The sequence below is a fragment of the Hyla sarda genome, chromosome 1, assembly GCF_029499605.1.
Source record: "Hyla sarda isolate aHylSar1 chromosome 1, aHylSar1.hap1, whole genome shotgun sequence".
Classification (NCBI taxonomy): Eukaryota; Metazoa; Chordata; class Amphibia; order Anura; family Hylidae; genus Hyla; species Hyla sarda.
The window spans coordinates 326,930,284-326,949,717 of NC_079189.1; the positions used below are offsets into that span (position 1 = coordinate 326,930,284).

General features: G+C 43.9%; 1 protein-coding gene across 5 annotated transcripts in view; it reads right to left on the reverse strand.

Moving 5' to 3' along the window:
* The window catches only part of SVEP1 (sushi, von Willebrand factor type A, EGF and pentraxin domain containing 1), a 401,736-nt gene that overhangs the window by 18,348 nt on the left and 363,954 nt on the right, over window positions 1–19,434 (reverse strand). The gene's annotated exons all lie outside the window — the stretch shown is intronic.

A 19,434-nucleotide genomic window follows, 5' to 3' on the forward strand; every position in this document is an offset into this window, starting at 1 on the left:
CAGATTAATACTTTCCCCTCAACAGTGTCCAGAAAGCTAACACAAAATACAAGCCAATGCTAGTAAGGGCAGGAAAAAGCAGGGGCCACCAGTTCGAATATTTAAGAATAATGTCAGGCACATGATTGTTCAAGTTTCAGGTATAAACTAAGGGCATGACTGTACATCTGAATCTGTACACACTTTTCCTTAGTTAATTGACCCATCTAATGTTAAAGTTTAAAAAAAAATATGTGAATTAGATTTTAATCTATAGACATTAGCAGAAAATGCCATATGGTATTCATTACACTGAAGTTGGGTTAAAACATTGTATTTTGATTAATATATTGATCCAGTTTCGGGGCTCATTTTGATTAATATTTGGTCTTTATTTTACCCAAATCAGGAGTGGAACTGACACAGAAAAAAAACAAAACAAACATATAATGTAATGATATAATATCATATAATATCCTGTTTTGGTAAAATAATAATGTGTAAAACCACATATATGATATGCTATGCCTATGCTTAGCACTGAACAGTAATAGCAAGCAAAAGATTGCTATAAAGTAGTCCCATGTGGAGAGTAAAAAAAAAAAAAAAGTTTTAATATATGTAAAATAGCCCCTCCCCCAATATAAGGAAATCTCCCTTTTTCCATTTTACAAATAACATTTTTTTTAAATAATAAATAAAAAAAATTGCATCACATCACATCCCAGAAAAAAAAAAAATGAGCCATCATATATGGAAAACTAAGAAAGTTATAGGGCAGTAAATAGGTCAATTTAAAATTTTCTCATTTTGTTTGGTTTTAACAGCAGTACAGTAATAGAAAAGCATGTAAACATGGGTATCATTTTAATCATATTGACTCACAGAATAAAGAAATCATGTCTTTTTTTTTATCACAAAGTGGACAACGTAAAAACAAAACCCCCAAAATATGAAAAGTTGCATTTTTCCTTTACTTCAAATAATATTTTTTTGGTTGTGCTATCGCCACGCCCCTCCCATAGACGTGCATTGAGGGGGAGGGCCGTGATGTCACGAGGGGGATTGGCTGTGACATCATGATACTCCGGCCCCTGTATTGCCCTCATCAGGCACGGAGCAAAGTTTGCTCCATGCAGCAGATGACAGGGGGTGCTGCAGAGAGGGGCAGAGAGCTGTTTGTTGCCTCAGCTGCAGAAACATTTTCAGAGGAGGGAGAAATTATTTTTTAGGGCAAATCTGTGTTCCACAAACACTGGTCTTCTGGTTATACTAGTTTGTAGATGGTATAATCCATACCAAGCAGTCCATTCCTAATAGTATTTGAGACAGAGTCTTTTTGCAATTTTGGGTTTAGTACACAGTGACTGTGTGCTACAGCATTGTTGTGTACTGCTGGTGTTGTGGGCCTTTTTTTTTCAGCGTGCTGTAACGCATTTTCTGCCCTCATAAGAGCATACCACATACCTACATCTAAGTGGTGTACTATTTTGTACATGTTAATCTGTCAAGGGCCTACATACTGTGAAAGGACAGCCAAAAGTAATCACTGGCTGGTGGTTTACTCAAATAATTTTTGAAGTGTACAGTAGCGCATTTTTCTGCCCTCATAAATTCATACCACATACCTTCATCTAAGTGGTGTACTATTTTGTATCTGTTAATCTGTCAAGGGCCTACATACTGTAAAAGGACAGCCAAAAGTAATCACCGACTGGTGTTTTCCTCCAATATGTTTTTTTAAGCATAATGTAGAGCATTTTTCTGCCCTCATAATTGCATACCACTTACCTACATCTAAGTGGTGTACTATTTTGTACCTGTTAATCTGTCAAGGGCCTATATACTGTGAAAGGACAGCCAAAAGTAAGTGTCCGATCACCGAATGACTGCTCAGTGCCTGAGATCCAGGCATGAGAAGTCAAGCGGCAGAATCATCGATCACTGGTTTCCTATGAGAAACCAGTGATCAATGTAAAAGATCAGTGTGTGCAGTGTTATAGGTCCCTATGGGAGCTATAACACTGCAAAAAAAAAGTGAAAAAAAAGTGAATAAAGATCATTTAACACCTCCCCTATTAAAAGTTTGAATCACCCCCCTTTTCCCAAAAAAAAAAAAAAAATGTGTAAATAAAAATAAACATATGTGGTATCGCCGCGTGGGGAAATATCCGAATTATAAAAATATATCGTTAATTAACCCGCACGGTCAATGGCGTATGCGCAAAAAAATTCCAAAGTCCAGAATGGTGTATTTTTGGTCACTTTTTATTTCATGAAAAAATGAATAAAAAGTGATCAACTAAGGGTCAGAAGATAACAATTTTAAACATATAAATTTTCCTGCATGTAGTTATGATTTTTTTCAGAAGTACGACAAAATCAAACCGATATAAGTAGGGTATCATTTTAATCGTATGGACCTACAGAATAAAGAGAATGTGTCAATTTTACCGAAAAATTTACTATGTAGAAACAGAAGCCCCCAAAAGTTACAAAATGGCGTTTGTTTTTTTCAAATTTATCTCACAATGATTTTTTTTCCCATTTCGCTGTACATTTTTGGGCAAAATGACTGATGTCACTGCAAAGTAGAATTGGTGGTGCAAAAAATAAGCCATAATATGGATTTTTAGGTGCAAAATTGAAAGGGTTATGATTTTTTAAAGGTAAGGAGGAAAAAATGAAAGTGCAAAAACGGAAAACCCCCTGGTCCTTAAGGGGTTAAGGGGGTTACATTTCCTAGGAGATGTGGATGTGCCGGAGCTGAGACACAGAGGAGGAGGTCGCATGCGGGCGTGTCCCGCAATGTAAATCCCAGTCCTGCCGGCAGATGGGGACACAGGGACACTGCGCTCATGGCCGGAGCTTGCAGCCGGAGCACCGAGTGTAACAGTACTCCCTCCCCTTTGGTCTCCCCTCCTCTTGTGGTTCAGAAATCATTTGAGAAGGTCCTGGTCCAAGATATTGTCCTGTGGTTCCCAAGACCTCTCCTCCGGACTGAATCCTTCCCAATCCACAAGAAAGAAGCATTTTCCTCTGACCAGCTTGGAATCCAGGATTTCCTTAACAGCAAAAACATCAGAGGTACCAGAGATGGAGGAAGGCAAGATGTCCTTTTGAGATAATCGATTGTGGATGACAGGCTTCAAGAGGGAGACATAGAAGGAATTCGGGATCCAGAGAGTGGAGGTCAGATGGAGGGAATAAGCCACAGGATTAAGTGTTTTTTTGACTTTATAGGGACACAAAAAGCGTGGACCCAGTTTATAAGAGGGGTACCTTAAAGCGGATATATTTGGAGGATAACCACACTTTGTCCCCAGGAGAGAACCCAGGAGGGCGTCTTTTCCTGTCCGCTTGCGACTTCTTACGGGTCGTGGCATGAAGAAGGGAGAGATGAGTCTTCTGCCAGATCGAGGCGAAATTTCGCACCAGTTCATCAGCCATAGGTACTCCGGAAGAAGATAATGGAAGAGGAGGACGAGGATGAAGTCCATAGACCACAAAGGAGGGTGAAGTCCCAGTGGATTCAGAATCCCTATGGTTGTACGAAAATTTGGCACAGGGTAGTAAATCAGCTCAATCATCTTGGCGAGCAGAGAAAAAATGACGAAGATAGTCCCCCAGGACCTGGTTCACCCTTTCGACCTGACCATTGTATTGAGGGTGGTAAGCCGAGGAGAAGTCCAATTTAACTTGGAGACGAGAGCAGAGGGCCCTCCAGAACTTGGAGACAATATGAGTAGGCAATCCATATAGATGGAAGAAATTACCAAGGAATAGCTTGGCAAGCTGCACTGCAAATGGTAAACCTGGCAAGGGCGCAAAATTAGCCATTTTAGAAAATCGGTCCACCACAACCCAGATGACCGTATTGCCGCCAGAAGAAGGAAGGTCAGTAATAAAGTCCATTGCTATGTCGGTCCAGGGCAGCTCAGGAACTGGCAAAGGATGTAGTAAAGCAGCAGGCTTGGCACGAGGGATCTTGTCCTGGGCACAGAGTGAACAGGAATGAACGAAGTCAATTACATTTTGTTTTAGAGTTGGCCACAATACTGTCGGGAGATGAGTTACAAGGGCTTACAAATACCAGCATGACCGGCCAACAGAGAGGAATGACCCCATTTCAAGACTCAGAGTCTTAGGCAGAGAGTAATGTAGGTCTTCCCAGAAGGCAGGTGCTGAAGACTTGCTGGTGCTGCGGAAATGAGACGATTAGGAGGTACAATATGCTGAGGGTGCGATTCTTGGTCTTGTACCTCAGAGAATCAGCCCGAAGATTCTTCTCTGCTGGACGGAAGTGAATAAAAAAGTCACATCTGGAGAAGAACAGAGACCAGCGAGCCTCTTGAGGAATGAGACAATGGGCAGTCTGTAGATATAGCAAGTTCTTGTGGTCAGTATAAATAGTAAGCGGATGTACAAAGCCCTCCAAGAGATGACGCCATTCTTCAAAGGCCAACTTAATAGCCAAGAGCTCGTGATCTCCAATTCTATAATTTTTCTCCGCAGGAGAGAAAGTCTTAGAGAAGAAACCGCAGGTTACAGCTCTTCCTTTGGATGATTTTTGTGTCAAAACTGCCCCTGAACCAACTGAAGAAGCATCCACTTCCAAAATAAATGGCTTGCCTGAATCTGGTCTTGACAACACAGAAGCAGAAGGTAAGGCGGATTTTAACTGTTTGAATGCTTCTTCGGCCTCAGGAGTCCAGACCTTCGAATTAGCAGTTTTCTTGGTAAGAGAGACAATGGGGGAAACCAAGGTGGAATAGTGTAGAATAAATTGCCAATAAGAATTGGCAAAACCAAGGAAGCACTGAATCGCTTTCAAGCCCGAAGGTCGAAGCCAATCCAGTACAGCGGACAACTTGTAAGGATCTATTTGTAGACCTTGAATGGTAACAATATACCCCAGAAACGGAAGGCTGGTCTTTTCAAAAGTACACTTTTCAAGTTTTGCTTAGAGATGATTGTCTCGGAGGTGCTGTGAAACTTAGCGGAGGTAAGAGCGATGAGTGTGGAGATTGGGCGAGTAGACGAGAATATCTTCCAAATAGACAACAACACAAGTATAGGTGGTCACGAAAAATGTCATTGACAACCTCCTGGAAGACTGCTGGAGCATTACAGAGTCCGAATGGTATCACCAGATACTCGAAATGTCCGTCACGAGTATTAAACGCAGTCTTTCACTCGTCCACTTCTCGTTTACAAATCAAATTATAGGCCCCACGAAGGTCTAGTTAAGAGAAGATCCTGGGACCCCGGAGACGATCAAATAATTCAGAGATGAAAAGAAGTGGATAGCGGTTCTTTATTGTAATTTTATTCAAACCTCTGTAGTCGATGCAAGGACGCAAAGACCCATCTTTCTATTCCACGAAGAAGAACCTGGCTCCAGCAGGGGAAGAGGACTTCCTGATAAATCCCTTCTGAAGATTCTCCTGGATGTAATTAGACACAGTCTGAGTTTCAGGGACCGGCAAAGGGTAGATTCTGCCCCGGGGAGGTGTGGAGCTGGGCAGTAAATTAATAGGACAGTCATAGGGACGATGTGGTGGTAGGACTTCAGCTTGTTTTTCACTGAAGACATCAGCAAAGTCCTAAAGGAACGATGGCAAACAGGGCAGAGGACAAGAAGATGATTCCAACTTAGCCAAATGTATTTGAATACAGTGGTTGTTGCAATGCAGTCCCCAAGGAAGAACTTCTCCAGATTTTCAATCCAACTGTGGGGCATGGAGTTGCAACCACTGTAGACCAAGCAGGAGAGAAGAAGTACAATGAGGGAGTACATAAAAAGTCAAGTTCTCCATGCATAGACAACCAACCGTTCAGTGCGGTATAGCACAGTACAGTCCAGTCTTTCTCCATTGACTGTAGAGATGTACAAGGGCTTTAACAGGCAAGATACAGGAAGATGATACCTATGTACTAGGGAGGCATCAATAAAATTTCCCACAGACCCAGAGTCCAGGAAGGCAAGAACAGAGACAATCTCTTTGGAGGGTAGAAAAAGCTGGACCTTCAAATTTAAGCGTGGAGAGGTGGTATTCACACCTAAGGAGGCTTCTCCCACAAACCCTAGATACGGTTATTTCCCTGTGGCTGTGGATGTAGAGGACAATCTTTTAGGAAATGATCCGCGCAGTAAAGGCATAGATTCTCAGTTCATCGGTGAGTTCTTTCCTGCAGGGTCAGGTGAGACCGATCCACCTGCATAGCCTCCACTGTGGGAGGCAATGTAGAAGATTGCGGTGGTTTCTGGAAGACAGGTGCCAGAAGAGGAAAGCGCAGAGGTCGTGCAGATTCCCTTTCTTGGCGAAGTTCTTCACGTCGCTCAGAAAAATGAATATCAATCCGGGATGCCAAGTGTATAAGTTCATTCAAGTTAGATGGCAATTCCCAGGCAGCAAGGGCATCCTTGATATGACTGGATAGCCCTATCTTGAAGGTGGCACAAAGACCTTCATTGTTCCATGATAACTCCGATGCCAGGGTAAGAAACTGAATGGCATACTTGCCCACAGAGGAGTTGTCCTGCGAATTATTCAGCAATGCCATCTCAGCGAAGGAGGCTGGGGCTGGTTCCTCAAAGACACCCCGGAATTCCGTCAGGAAAGCCTGGAGATTGGTTGTGAGAGCATCACTGCGATCCCAAAGTGGAGTTGCCCAGGCCAAAGCCCTTCTAGTTAAAAGACTGATGATGAAGGCCACCATTGCTCGTTCCGTAGGGAACTGTTCCGCCATGAGTTCAATGTGCATGGAGCACTGCGTCACAAAACCACGACAGGACTTGCAAACGCCCTCATATTTCTCAGGAAGAGACAAGCAGAGTTTCGTTCCGGAGGAGACTGCAGCAGCGGGAGGCAGCACTGGAACAGGAGGAGGCTGTGGTTGTGGCCGTTTCTGTTGAGCAGTTAGCAACTGCCTCATCATGGCGGATAACTGGCTCAACTGCTGTGCCTGCTGAGCCAACTGCTGTGACTGGAGCGACACGATAGAAGCGAGATCCGTATTATCTGGCGGAGCTGGATGTGGATCCTCTAACCTGTGTGGCTGATGACTCAGTCTGTATAGGAGAGCGGAGTCTAAGGTGCCGCTGGTCTTCACCAGAACCCTGCGCAAAGCAGAATGGGATTGCTGCGGCAGGCGACACCCAGGTCGCTACCCCCGACATGGCTAGACCACAAAGGTAGCTGGGCAAGGTGAGGTCCGGAAGGATAAGGCAGTAGTGTAGTCAAACGTAGCAGAAGGTCAAGGCAAGCCACAACGGTGCAAAGTCAAATAATGTAGTGGGAAGGTCTGAATACATGCAGTGTCACATGCAGTGTTGCTGGTCAGTTATAGCTTAGTAAATGAGGGCCAATATGTTCATACTTTCATGCCAGTAGACATAATTCAACACACCATCAAACAAAATAAGCATAAAGTAGAAAAGATTAATACATATGTGAATCCATGCATCCATAAGGCTTGAAGATAATTCCCAAGCTTTCCTTAACAGTCTGTCTGCTTTCCTGTCCATGGGATCTCTTTGCTGAGACAAATCCTCAAACAGAATGTCTTCTTGTTTTCCATTTGCTGGGAAAACTCTTTTTTTTTTTTTTAGCTCACATGACTTGGGGCAGAGTCATCAGAGGAAGATTTTGTGTGACCAGCTAGTACCGTAATCGCTTTCCTCCATGATGACACATAATGCAACCCCTTACCTGGTAGTATAAGTAGGTAACAGATGCCCTATGAAGCTATGTGGATTGACAGGACAAAATGCCAGTACCGCCATTATAGAGGCTGGAATTCTAGTTCACAAACTTCCAGTTCTGTTGTACATACTCCTGGTGGTTTAATTGCTATGGCCTGGCCTCTAGCATGCTTTCCAATGGAATTAACCCCCCCCCCAAGCATACAGAACCATGCCCTGGAACTACCAGATGAGCCAGACAGGAGGATGGGTCGGGTTATCAGGGGACTTCATGAGGCCATGAGGGAGACTCTCGAGTTTGTCTTCTGAAAGAACAGAAAGAACACTGGAGGGTGGGATGACCTGAAAAATTTACTCTCTAACCAATATCTCTGTAATGGAGGTGGTGATCATGGGGTGATTGAGGTGGATTTCCACAAAGAATTAAGTACGTTTACTGCCTAGAAGACACAAGGTTCCCACTTTATCTGCAATTGTTAGAGTTTGGGATGTCAAGAAAAACACAGTTCCATATACAAATGTTTTAATTGATCAGATGTCATTGATTGACCAATCACAGCTACTGCCAGAACAGGACTGCTCTAATTTATCCCCAGACTCTTGGGGGATCATGTATAATATATGACATGCTACATCAGCAAAAATCAAACACCTTTGCGCAAAGGTCATGCCAGCCATGACAACACACAGCTAGTTGCACAATGCTGGCGTTAAATTGCTAACCACAGGAATCACTCTGTGTGCTGGATGCAGTGCGCCAGCTCACAGAGTATTAATCAGTATCTAATAATGCTATGCATCACTACTTATCTCTGCTGGCTTTATGGTATACAGTGGGGCAGAAAGCGCCATATACTGTATTCAATGCAAACAGTACAGAGGTCCGGACTCCCAGCAGTTTAATGATGTTGTACCTGCTCTCCACGTGGCTGAGCTTTGCTGATGGTTATACAATTGCCAACACAACTCAGGTTCTGCAGTAGACATATATTGTATGCCTCCTGCCTAGCCATGCTGCTCAGCTGTGCCAGATGCAGAAAAAAGTCACTTATATTAATACATGACCCCCTTAGAACTTAGGCTGCTGCATCACTTGACACATTAAAACATTAACATAGCACCATGAAAAGTATAACCTTAACTACCTTCTAGCTGCACCATAAATCTATGGCACAGGGAGGGAATCAGTCAAAACTATGGTTTCTCTGAGGCGCCAAGTAACACATGGTTCATTGTAATCAGATTGAATGTTACTCTGTCATGCTGCCAGAAGTTTGGACACCATGAACCTGCTGCAGGTTCCTTTATTGTCGGAACCTGATTATAATAAATTTCAGCTTGTCTGGTGTTTAAAACAATCTTTAACATTTATCACAGATAAACTGAAACTCTTTCCATGAGGTTCAGTGCAAAAAGGCAATAATTATGTATTATTATAGCAAAACATCTCTACAGGATGTTAACAAAGTGTGGGTGGAAACATTACATTTCCATACATTTTTATAGTTGTTTTTGTGGAAAACTATTTTCTTCTAATCAACTGGTGGCAGAAAGTTAAACAGATTTGTAAATTACTTACATTTAAAAATATTAATCATTCCAGTTCTTATCAGCTGCTGTATACTCCACAGGAAGATCTTTGCTTTTTGAATTTATTTTCTGTCTGACCACAGTGCTCTCGCTGCTGACGCCTCTGTCCATGTCAGGAACTGTCCAGAGTAGGAGCAAACATATCCTGCTCTGGACAGTTCCTGACACAGATAGAGGTGTCAGCAGAGAGCACTGTCGTCAGACTGCTAAGAACTATGCAACTTCCTCTGTAGTATACAGAAGCTGGTGCATACTGGAAGGATTAAGATTTTAAAATAGAAGTAATTTACAAATTTGTTTAACTTTCTGGCACCAGTTCATTTAAAAAAAAAATAATAACTTTTTCACCGGAGTACCCCTTTAAGTCTGCTCTGCTAGTTGAGTAGAATTTAAGGAAAACTTTCAAGTAGAACCAGAAAGCTATAATAAATATAAGTGGTTGATTTTTTTTTCTTTATTACGTTCATAAAAATGTTGATTAGCTGTCTCTCAGTTATAACTGCCTTTCCTCTTGAAGTTTTAACAAAAGTGAAACAAGGAAAATTTAGCTATTACATCTTCTATGCTCTGGGATTTGTCTCTCATTTTCCTGACATATAGCACTTTTCTTGGTATATCAGACATTTAGAAAATGTACATATAATCCCGATAGAGGGGCATAGCTGTAATGGATGCAAAAGTAGCCTGAACTGGGATTAAGATGTTTTAGGCTATGTTCACATTACCATCAGGGGTCCTTCCATAGCCTCTGTTAGTAGATCCATTAAATTTAAAGAAAAACTTTGTAATACACTAAACTAGTTCATTAGGTTGCCATGGAATTCCATTGGCACCTGGCGATCATGTCGCTGGGAAGCCGATAGGAAAAATAATTCTCACAAACTCCTTACATGCTGCACTCAAAATTTGACTGCAGCATGTAAGAGGTTAAACTACCAGGAGTGAAAGTCTCCCTACTCCTGGTAATTGGAGCAGGAGCCTGGATGTCATGCTGACAGTAAAGATCCTGCATCCAGGGGGGTGCAGAATCCCATATAAGTCTATAGGCTTTAATTTGAGGTGGAATTCTGCCAGCGGAAATTCCACTGTGTGAATAAACCCTAAGGCTAGGTTCACACTACGGAATCGCTGGGCAGAATTTCTGCCGGATATCAAGCCAGCGGCACTAGGACCGCATAGACTGCATTGCCGTCCCCATAGATGCCAATGTATTTCTGAGCAGATCTCCCAAAAGATGCACCCAGAAATGCATTGCCATCTATGGGGATGGCAATGCAGTCCGTGCAGTCCTAGTGATGCCAGCTCGATGTCCGGCAGAAATTCTGCCCAGCGATTCCGTAATGTGAACCTAGCCTAACTGTAGGTACTACAATATTTTTTACAAACAAACAGGAGCAGGGACTCCTGTCTTTGTTCTGAATTGTCTCAGTCATCTCCATTCTTCCCTTAGGTTGCTTTAGATGTGTATTTGATGTAATGCAGATAGAATGCTGTATCTGATAAATGTGTGCTGTTTCCGTTCTCTTATTTTGCTGGCTGGCTGGGCTGTTAGTGTGACTATAGATCTGTGCTGTGTGTGCTTTGTCAGATATCTGAAGGGCTCTCGTTTGTTATGTCTTCAAAAGGCTCAGTCAGTTTACAGAGGGCGATGTGCTGCCGATAGCGCTAACTTTAGTGGGCGCACAAGATCTGAATAGCCCACGAAAACTGGTCCTTTTACATTGGTCAATTATTAGGAACAAGCATTCCTAGGAACACTCATTTGCCCGATAATCAGCCTGTGTAAAAGAGCCACAATCAGTCTCTGAACATACAGATTGAACCAATTGGCAGGGAAAATGGCAATAAAAGTTGCTGTAAGATAAGAGGCATGATAATTGATGTTTTAATGGATTAAGTTGCTTCTATTGGAGTGTGACTTGAGTTTAAAAAAATAAAAATAAAACTCTAATATGATTAAATGGTCACTGTCAGATACAAAAACTTTTTATTTGTTGTGCATCTTGGCAAAACATTTCTAAGTCCACTAGGTGAGGGTGAGCTAAGCGAGGTCTGTGCTCTCTCCTGTCTGATAGTACTCCTCTGTGCTCTCTCCTGTCTGATAGTACTCCTCTGTGCTCTCTTATGTCTGATTGTACTCCTCTGTGCTCTCTCCTGTCTGGTAATACTCCTCTGCTCTCTCTCCTGTCTGATAGCACTCCTCTGTACTCTCTTCTGTCTGATAGGACTCCCCTGTGCTCACTCCTGTCTGATACTACTTCTCTGTGCTCTCTCCTGTTTGATAGGACTCCTCTGTGCTCTCTCCTGTCTGATAGGACTCCTCTGTGCTCTCTCCTGTCTAATAGAACTCCTCTGTGCTCTCTGCTGTCTGATGATACTCCTCTGTGCTATCTCCTGTCTGAGAGGATCCTCTGTGCTCTCTCCTGTCTGATAGTCCTCCTCTGTGCTCTCTCCTGTCTAATAGGGCTCCTCTGTGCTCTCTCCTGTCTGATAGGATTCCCCTGTGCTCACTCCTGTCTGATAGAAATCCTCTGTGCTCCCTTCTGTCTGATAGGACTCCTCTGTGCTCTCTCCTGTCTGATAGTACTCCTCTGTGCTCTCTCCCATCTGATAGGACTCCTCTGTGCTCTCTCTTGTCTGATAAGATTCCTCTGTGCTCTCTCCTGTCTTATAGTACTACTCTGTGCTCTCTCCTGTCTTATAGTACTACTCTGTGCTCTCTCCTGTCTTATAGTACTACTCTGTGCTCTCTCCTGTCTGATAGGACTCTCCTGTGCTCACTTCTGTCTGATAGTACTCTTCTGTGTTCCCTTCTGTCTGATAGGACTCCTCTGTGCTCTCTCCTGTCTGATCTTACTCCTCTGTGCTCTCTCCTGTCTCATAACACTCCTCTGTGCTCTGTCCTGTCTGATAGTACTCCTCTTTGCTCCCTTCTGTCTGATAGGACTCCTCTGTGCACTCTCCTGTCTTATAGTACTCCTCTGTGCTCTCTCCTGTCTGATAGTACTCCTCCGTGCTCTCTCCTGTCTGATAGGACTCCTCTGTGCTCTCTCCTGTCTGATAGGAGTCCTCTGTGCTCTCTCCTGTCTGATAGTACTCCTCTGTGCTCTCTCCGGTCTGATAGGACTCTCTTGTGCTTACTTCTGTCTGATAGTACTCCTCTGTGTTCCCTTCTGTCTTATAGGACTCCTATGTGCTCTCTCTTGTCTCATAACAATCCTCTGTGCTCTGTCCTTTCTGATAATACTCCTCTGTGCTCCCTTCTGTCTGATAGTACTCCTCTGTGCTCCCTTCTGTCTGATAGGACCCCTCTGTGCTCTCTATTGTCTGATAGTACTCCTCTGTGCTCTCTCCTGTCTGATAGTACTCCTCTGTGCTCTCCCCTGTCTGATAGGACTCCTCTGTGCTCTCTCCTGCCTGATAGGACTCATCTGTACTCTCTCCTGTCTGATAGTACTACTCTGTGCTCCCTCCTGTCTGATAGGACTCTCCTGTGCTCACTTCTGTCTGGTAGTACTCCTCTGTGTTCCCTTCTGTCTGATAGGACTCCTCTGTGCTGTCTCCTGCCTGATATGACTCCTCTGTGCTCTCACCTGTCTGATATGACTCCTCTGTGCTCTCTCCTGTCTCATAACACTCCTTTGTGCTCTGTCCTGTCTGATAGTACTCCTCTTTGCTCCCTTCTGTCTGATAGGACTCCTCTGTGCTCTCTCCTGTCTTATAGTACTCCTCTGTGCTCTCTCCTGTCTGATAGTGCTTGGGCTCTTTCCTGTCTGATAGTAATCCTCTGTGCTTTCTCCTTTCCTATGAGACAGGAGAGAGCACAGGAGTTCTATCAGTAAGAAGAGAGCACAGAGGAATGCCAGCCCACCCTCACTTACTGAGGAGAAGGCAAGTGAAGCAGAAGCATTTGAGCAGCACAGCCATGCCTCCAGGACACTTGCAACTGTGAGAAAATTCATTATTCAGGTGTACATCAATATTTATGGGTATGTTTAAATCATGCACCAAAAGCCCTTGTGATCTTCAGCTAGAGTGCAGGGAGATCATATGAGTGAGTTCCATGCATGAGCACTTTTCACCCCACACTGGAGCTGAAGGCCAGAAATCATGGATGTACACTTAAACATTCATTAGCCAGCATCATCCATGGTGTATTACCTATAGTTTCAATCTGAAAATATGCAGATTTTCTGTGAACTAAAATGTACATTGCAGCTGTCGTGTATAAACAAGACCTGATATGTTTAAGCTAGCCTTATAAAGCTGTTTAGTTAACTCTAAAGACTCACTAAGTATCTCCGGTAATAAAGACTTTCAAGACAATCTCTACTAAACCTTTTATAGTTTTATATAATCCAATACAAAATATCAAATTGCTCTCTGAAGATCAATAATTTATCCCCTTGCTGTTTATTTATTTATTTTGAGTAGTATACACTTATTTGTACAGGAAATATGATGTTTATGCAGCGCAGTTATCATTTTTATGGTGCGGGAATTTCTTAGACATAATTTTCATGTATGATTTACAAACGATTAAACACCTTTTACACTATCTTGTGAAATCAAATGCAAATATAAAATGACTTAAGCAATAAAAGATATTAGGTTTACAGCAGCAAGCACATTATGCATATGAACAAAATGTAAGGTAAATTATATCCAAGGAACCAGCCTAGATTGTTGCTGGACTGCAGCCTTTAAAATATAAGTAGGTATTAAAATGTCCCTGATTTTTTTTAAGGGTACGTTCCCACACGGCGTATTTGCTGCGTATTTGCTGCTGCGTATTTTATTTTCTCTGTTGAAGTCAATGGGTTGGAAAATACGCAGCACCAAATACGCAGCAAAATACGCCGTGTGGGAACGTACCCTAAGAATCATTCTGTAATTTTCACTGCTGGTGGTCCATGCAAATTTGAAGGCTTTACAGATTTGGCTCTTCTGCAATAACTTGTACTTTTTTATTTGCTCAAATATAGTTTATTTTTATGGTATTATTTAGGGATGAGCGAATCGAATCTCACAAATCTGAATTCGTTACGAATTTCAGGAAAAATGTGAATATCGCCGCGATTCAATGGCACAAATCGCTTTATTAAACTCCATTTAGTACGGTCCAGGCTCCAGAGCATCTAAGATGGCGGCACCACATGTCAGGACATAGTGCAAGGAATGCTGGGAAGGCGGGAACAAGGATGACCCTGAATCACATGCATCATGCAGCCTATCAGCATCCAGCCACCGCTGTGATGTCACAGCCCTATATAATCGGCAACCATCTTGCGACCACTCACATCAGCGTTCTATTGCAGAGAGAGAGGGACAGAGAGCAGTGTGTGTTGCACAGAAAAGCATTTTTACAGCAGCGATTCACCACCAGCCCAAAGCCAGCCAAGAAACATTTATAGGAAAGGGAGAGAGATTGAGAGAAAAAGTGCAATTTTGGGGGTAGTACACAGCGACTGTGTGCTGCAGCACTGGTGTGTACAACAACTGAAAAGCTAATAGCAGCCAGCCAGTTAGGGTGAGCAGAGCACCCCTGCTGCTGTTCTAGACAAATACTATTTTAAGCGTAGTGGAGTGCATTGTACCGCCCTAATAAATGCATACCACATACGTACATCTAAGTAGTGTAACATTTTGTTCCTGTTAAAGTCTTAAGGGCCTAGTTACTGTGAAAGGCCAGGCAAAAGTACACACCTGCTGGTGTTGTAGACAAATACTGTTTTAAGCGTGCTGGAGTGCTTTGTACTCCCTTAAAGGTGCATACCACGTACGTACACGGGTGGCGGATCCTCTGTGTCAGTGAGGTGATGACGTGGGCCGTACCAGGGGAACGGAATCTAAGGGGTTACTGGTTTTCACCAGAGCCCGCCGCAAAGTGGGATGGACTTACAGCGGCAGGTAACCCCCAGGTCGTTCCACCCGATAGCGACTCAACCTCACTGACAGCTGAGACTGGCGCGGTACAGAAGGATAAGGCAAGAGCAAGGTCGGACATAGCAGAAGGTCTGGGCAGGCAGCAACGGTTCATAATCAGGGGTAAGGCAAGGGTCTGGATACACAGGCAATGCAACACACAGAAACACTTTCTCAGGGCACAAGGCAACAAGATCCGGCAAGGACAGGAAGGGGAAGTGGGTTTAAATAGTGTAGGGAGTGCTTGGAACTAACTGGGCCAGGCACCAATTAATGGTGCACTGGCCCTTTAACCCCTTAAAGGGTAGCTCCCACCATCATGTTTTTTTTTTCTGTCCCTGCCTATTGCCCTTCTATCCCTAACCCCCTCCCTGCCTTTATTTTTGCTCACTACCAGGCAGACTTCCGCAGCAGGCACCACGTCACTGATGCCTGCTGGGGGGGACTTCCACCCTTAGTTCTAACAGGGTGCCTCCAGCTGTTTCACAACTACAACTCCCAGCATGCCCTGACATCTATTGGCTTACAGGGCATGCTGGCAGTTGTAGTGGGGAAACAACTGGAGGCACCCATTCATACCAACCTCCCACCCCCACCCCCCTCCCCTCACCTCCGGTCGCTCACATGGGTAGAAGAAGCCGGGACCGCGAACTCTGCGCTGCGCAGTGAGCTGCGGAGAAACGGGGAATCCAGATGCAGGACGTGCCGGGGAATCCAATTCAGTTACTGGAGTCTGCTGAGAGAGTGCAGACTCCAACTGGGCTGAGGTACAGACTGCGTGCATGGTGCGGGCAGGGCGGCTGCTCCTGGACTTTACTGCGCTGGCTTCCTGCCTGTTTGATTGACAGACAGGAAGCCAGTGCGCAGTGAATGAATTTCGACTCATTTGCCCTGCTGAAATGAGTCGAAATTCTGTAGTGACGTCACTGCAGAATGCATTCGGCCACTGGGAGGGCGACCCCTAGTGGCCGAATTTAAAAGTGATTTTAAACTGTTTTAAAATCACTTTTTTTAATTAAACTATATTAGAGATATGTTGTAGTACTTAAGTACTACAACATATCAATTTTTTGTTTTCATGACAGTGCCCATTTAAGGACCCAGCCATTTTACACCTTAGGACCCGGACATTTTTTGAACATCTGACCTCTGTCACTTTAAACATTAATAACTCTGGAATGCTTTTAGTTGTCATTCTGATTCCGAGATTGTTTTTTCGTGACATATTCTACTTTAACATAGTGGAAAATGTTTGTGGTAACTTGCATCCTTTCTTGGTGAAAAGTCCCAAAATTTGATGAAAAATTTGAAAATTTAGCATTTTTCTAACTTTGAAGCTCTCTGCTTGTAAGGAAAATGGATATTCCGAATATTTTTTTTTATTTTATTCACATATACAATATGTCTACTTTATGTTTGAATCATAAAATTGACGTGTTTTTACTTTTGGAAGACACCAGAGGGCTTCAAAGTTAAGCAGCAATTTTCCAATTTTTCACAAAATTTTCAAACTCACTATTTTTCAGGGACCAGTTCAGGTTTGAAGCGGATTTGAAGGGTCTTCATATTAGAAATACCCCATAAAAGACCCCATTTTAAAAACTGCACCCCCCCCAAAGTATTCAAAATGACATTCAGTCAGCATTTTAACCCTTTAGGTAATTCACAGGAATAGCAGCAAAGTGAAGGAGAAAATTCACAATCTTCATTTTTACACTCGCATGTTCTTGTAGACCCAATTTTTGAATTTTTACAAGGGGTAAAAGGAGAAAATTTATACTTGTAGCCCAATTTCTCTCGAGTAAGCACATACCTCATATGTGTATGTAAAGTGTTCGGTGGGCGCAGTAGAGGGCTCAGAAGCGAAAGAGCGACAAGGGGATTTTAGAGAGTACGTTTTTCAGAAATGGTTTTTGGGGGGCATGTTGCATTTAGGAAGCCCCTTTGGTGCCAGAACAGCAAAAAAAAAACACATGCCTACCATTTTGGAAACTAGACCCCTTGAGGAACGTAACAGGGAATTAAGTGAGCCTTAATACCCCACAGGTGTTTCACGACTTTTGCATATGTAAAAAAAAAAAATAAATTCACTAAAATGTGTGTTTCCCCCAAAATTTCACATTTTTGCAAGGGTTAATAGCAGAAAATACCCCCCAAAATTTGTCACCCCATCTCTTCTGAGTATGGAGGTACCCCATAAGTTGACCTGAAGTGCACTACGGGCGAACTACAATGCTCAGAAGAGAAGGAGTCATATTTGGCTTTTTGAGAGCAAATTTTGCTCGGGGGCATGTCGCATTTAGGAAGCCCCTATGGTGCCAGGACAGCAAAATAACCTCCACATGGCATACCATTTTGGAAACTAGACCCCTTGAGGAACGTAACAAGGGGTACAGTGAGCATTTACCCCCACTGGTGTCTGTCAGATCTTTGGAACAGTGGGCTGTATAAAATTTTTTATTTGCACAGCCCATTGTTCCAAAGATCTGTCAGACACCAGTGGGGGGTAAATTCTCACTGCACCCCTCATTACATTCCGTGAGGGGTGTAGTTTCCAAAATGGGGTCACATGTGGGGTTTTGTTTTTTTTGCGTTTGTAAAAACCGCTGTAACAATCAGCCACCCCTGTGCAAATCACCTCAAATGTACATGGTGCACTCTCCCTTCTGGGCCTTGTTGTGCGCCCCCAGAGCACTTTGCGCCACATATGGGGTATCTTTGTAGTCAGGAGAAACTGCATTACAAATTTTGGGGGGCTTTTTTCCCTTTTACCTCTTGTCAAAAGGAAAAGTATAGGGCAACACCAGCATGTTAGTGTAAAAATTTTTTTTTACACTAACATGCTGGTGTAGACCCCAACTTCCCCTTTTCATAAGGGGTGAAAGGAGAAAAAGCCAACCAAAATTTGTTAGGCAATTTCTCCCGAGTACGGCGATAGCCCATATGTGGCCCTAAACAGTTGCCTTGAAATACGACAGGGCTCCGAAGTGAGAGTGCCATGCGCATTTGAGGCCTGAATTAGGGATTTGCATAGGGGTATTCTACGCCAGCGATTCCCAAACAGGGTGCCTCCAGCAGTTGCAAAACTCCCAGCATGCTTGGACATTCAATGGCTGTCCGGCAATACTGGGAGTTGTTGTTTTGCAACAGCTGGAGGCTCCATTTTGGAAACAGTGGCGTATCAGACTTTTTTCATTTTTATTGGGGGGGGGGGGGCTGTGTAGGGGTATGCGTATATGTAGTATTTTTTACTTATTTAATTTTGTGTTAGTGTAGTGTAGTGTTTTTAGGGTACAGTCACACGGGCGGGGGATTACAGCGAGTTTCCCGCTGCGAGTTTGAGCTGCCGCGCAAAACTTGCTGCATCGCAAACTTGCAGCCTGATACTCACTGTAAGCCCCCTGCCCATGTGAATGTACCCTGTACATTCACAGGGTTGGGGGAACCTCCAGCTGTTGCAAAACTACAACTCCCAGCATGCACGGTCTATCAGTGCATGCTGGTAGTTAGAGTTTTGCAACAGCTGGAGGCACACGGGTTGGGAAACACTGAGTTAGGAAAGAGACAATGTTTCCTAACCAGTGTTCCTCCAGTTGTTGCAAAACCACAACTCCCAGCATGCCCAGGCAGCCGAAGGGCATATTGGGAGTAGTGGTTACGCAACAGCTGGAGGAGAACAGTTTGGGGACCACTGTGTAGTGGTGTCCAAGCTGTAGCCCTCCAGATGTTGCAAAACTACAACTCCCAGTATGCCAAAACTGTCCAGGCATGCTGGGAGTTGTAGTTCTGCAACATCTGAAGGGCCAGATGTTACAGAACTACAGCTCCCAGCATGCTTGGACATGCTAAGGATGTGTAGTTTTGCAACCTCTGGAAGGGCACAGTGGTCTCCAAACTATGGACCTCCAGATGTTGCAAAACTGCAACTCCCAGCATGCCCAGACACCAAGGGCTGTCTGGGCATGCTGGGAGTTGTAGTATACAGGGTCCCATTACAGCAATGCATGTCGCTTTACGGCGACGTGCATTGCTGTAAAGGTCCCGACCGCGGCTGAAGAGGAACTCACCTGTCGCCGCCACCACTGTCTTCATCGCTGGAATCCGGCTCTTCAGGGACGAGGTAAGTGCCGGGGCTGGTCCCCAGCACTCCCCCGTCCCCCGCCGTGTCCTTCGGTCTTCCTCCCGTCCTCTCCGGACATCCAGGGGCTGGGCAGAGCAGGAGGAAGTAACCG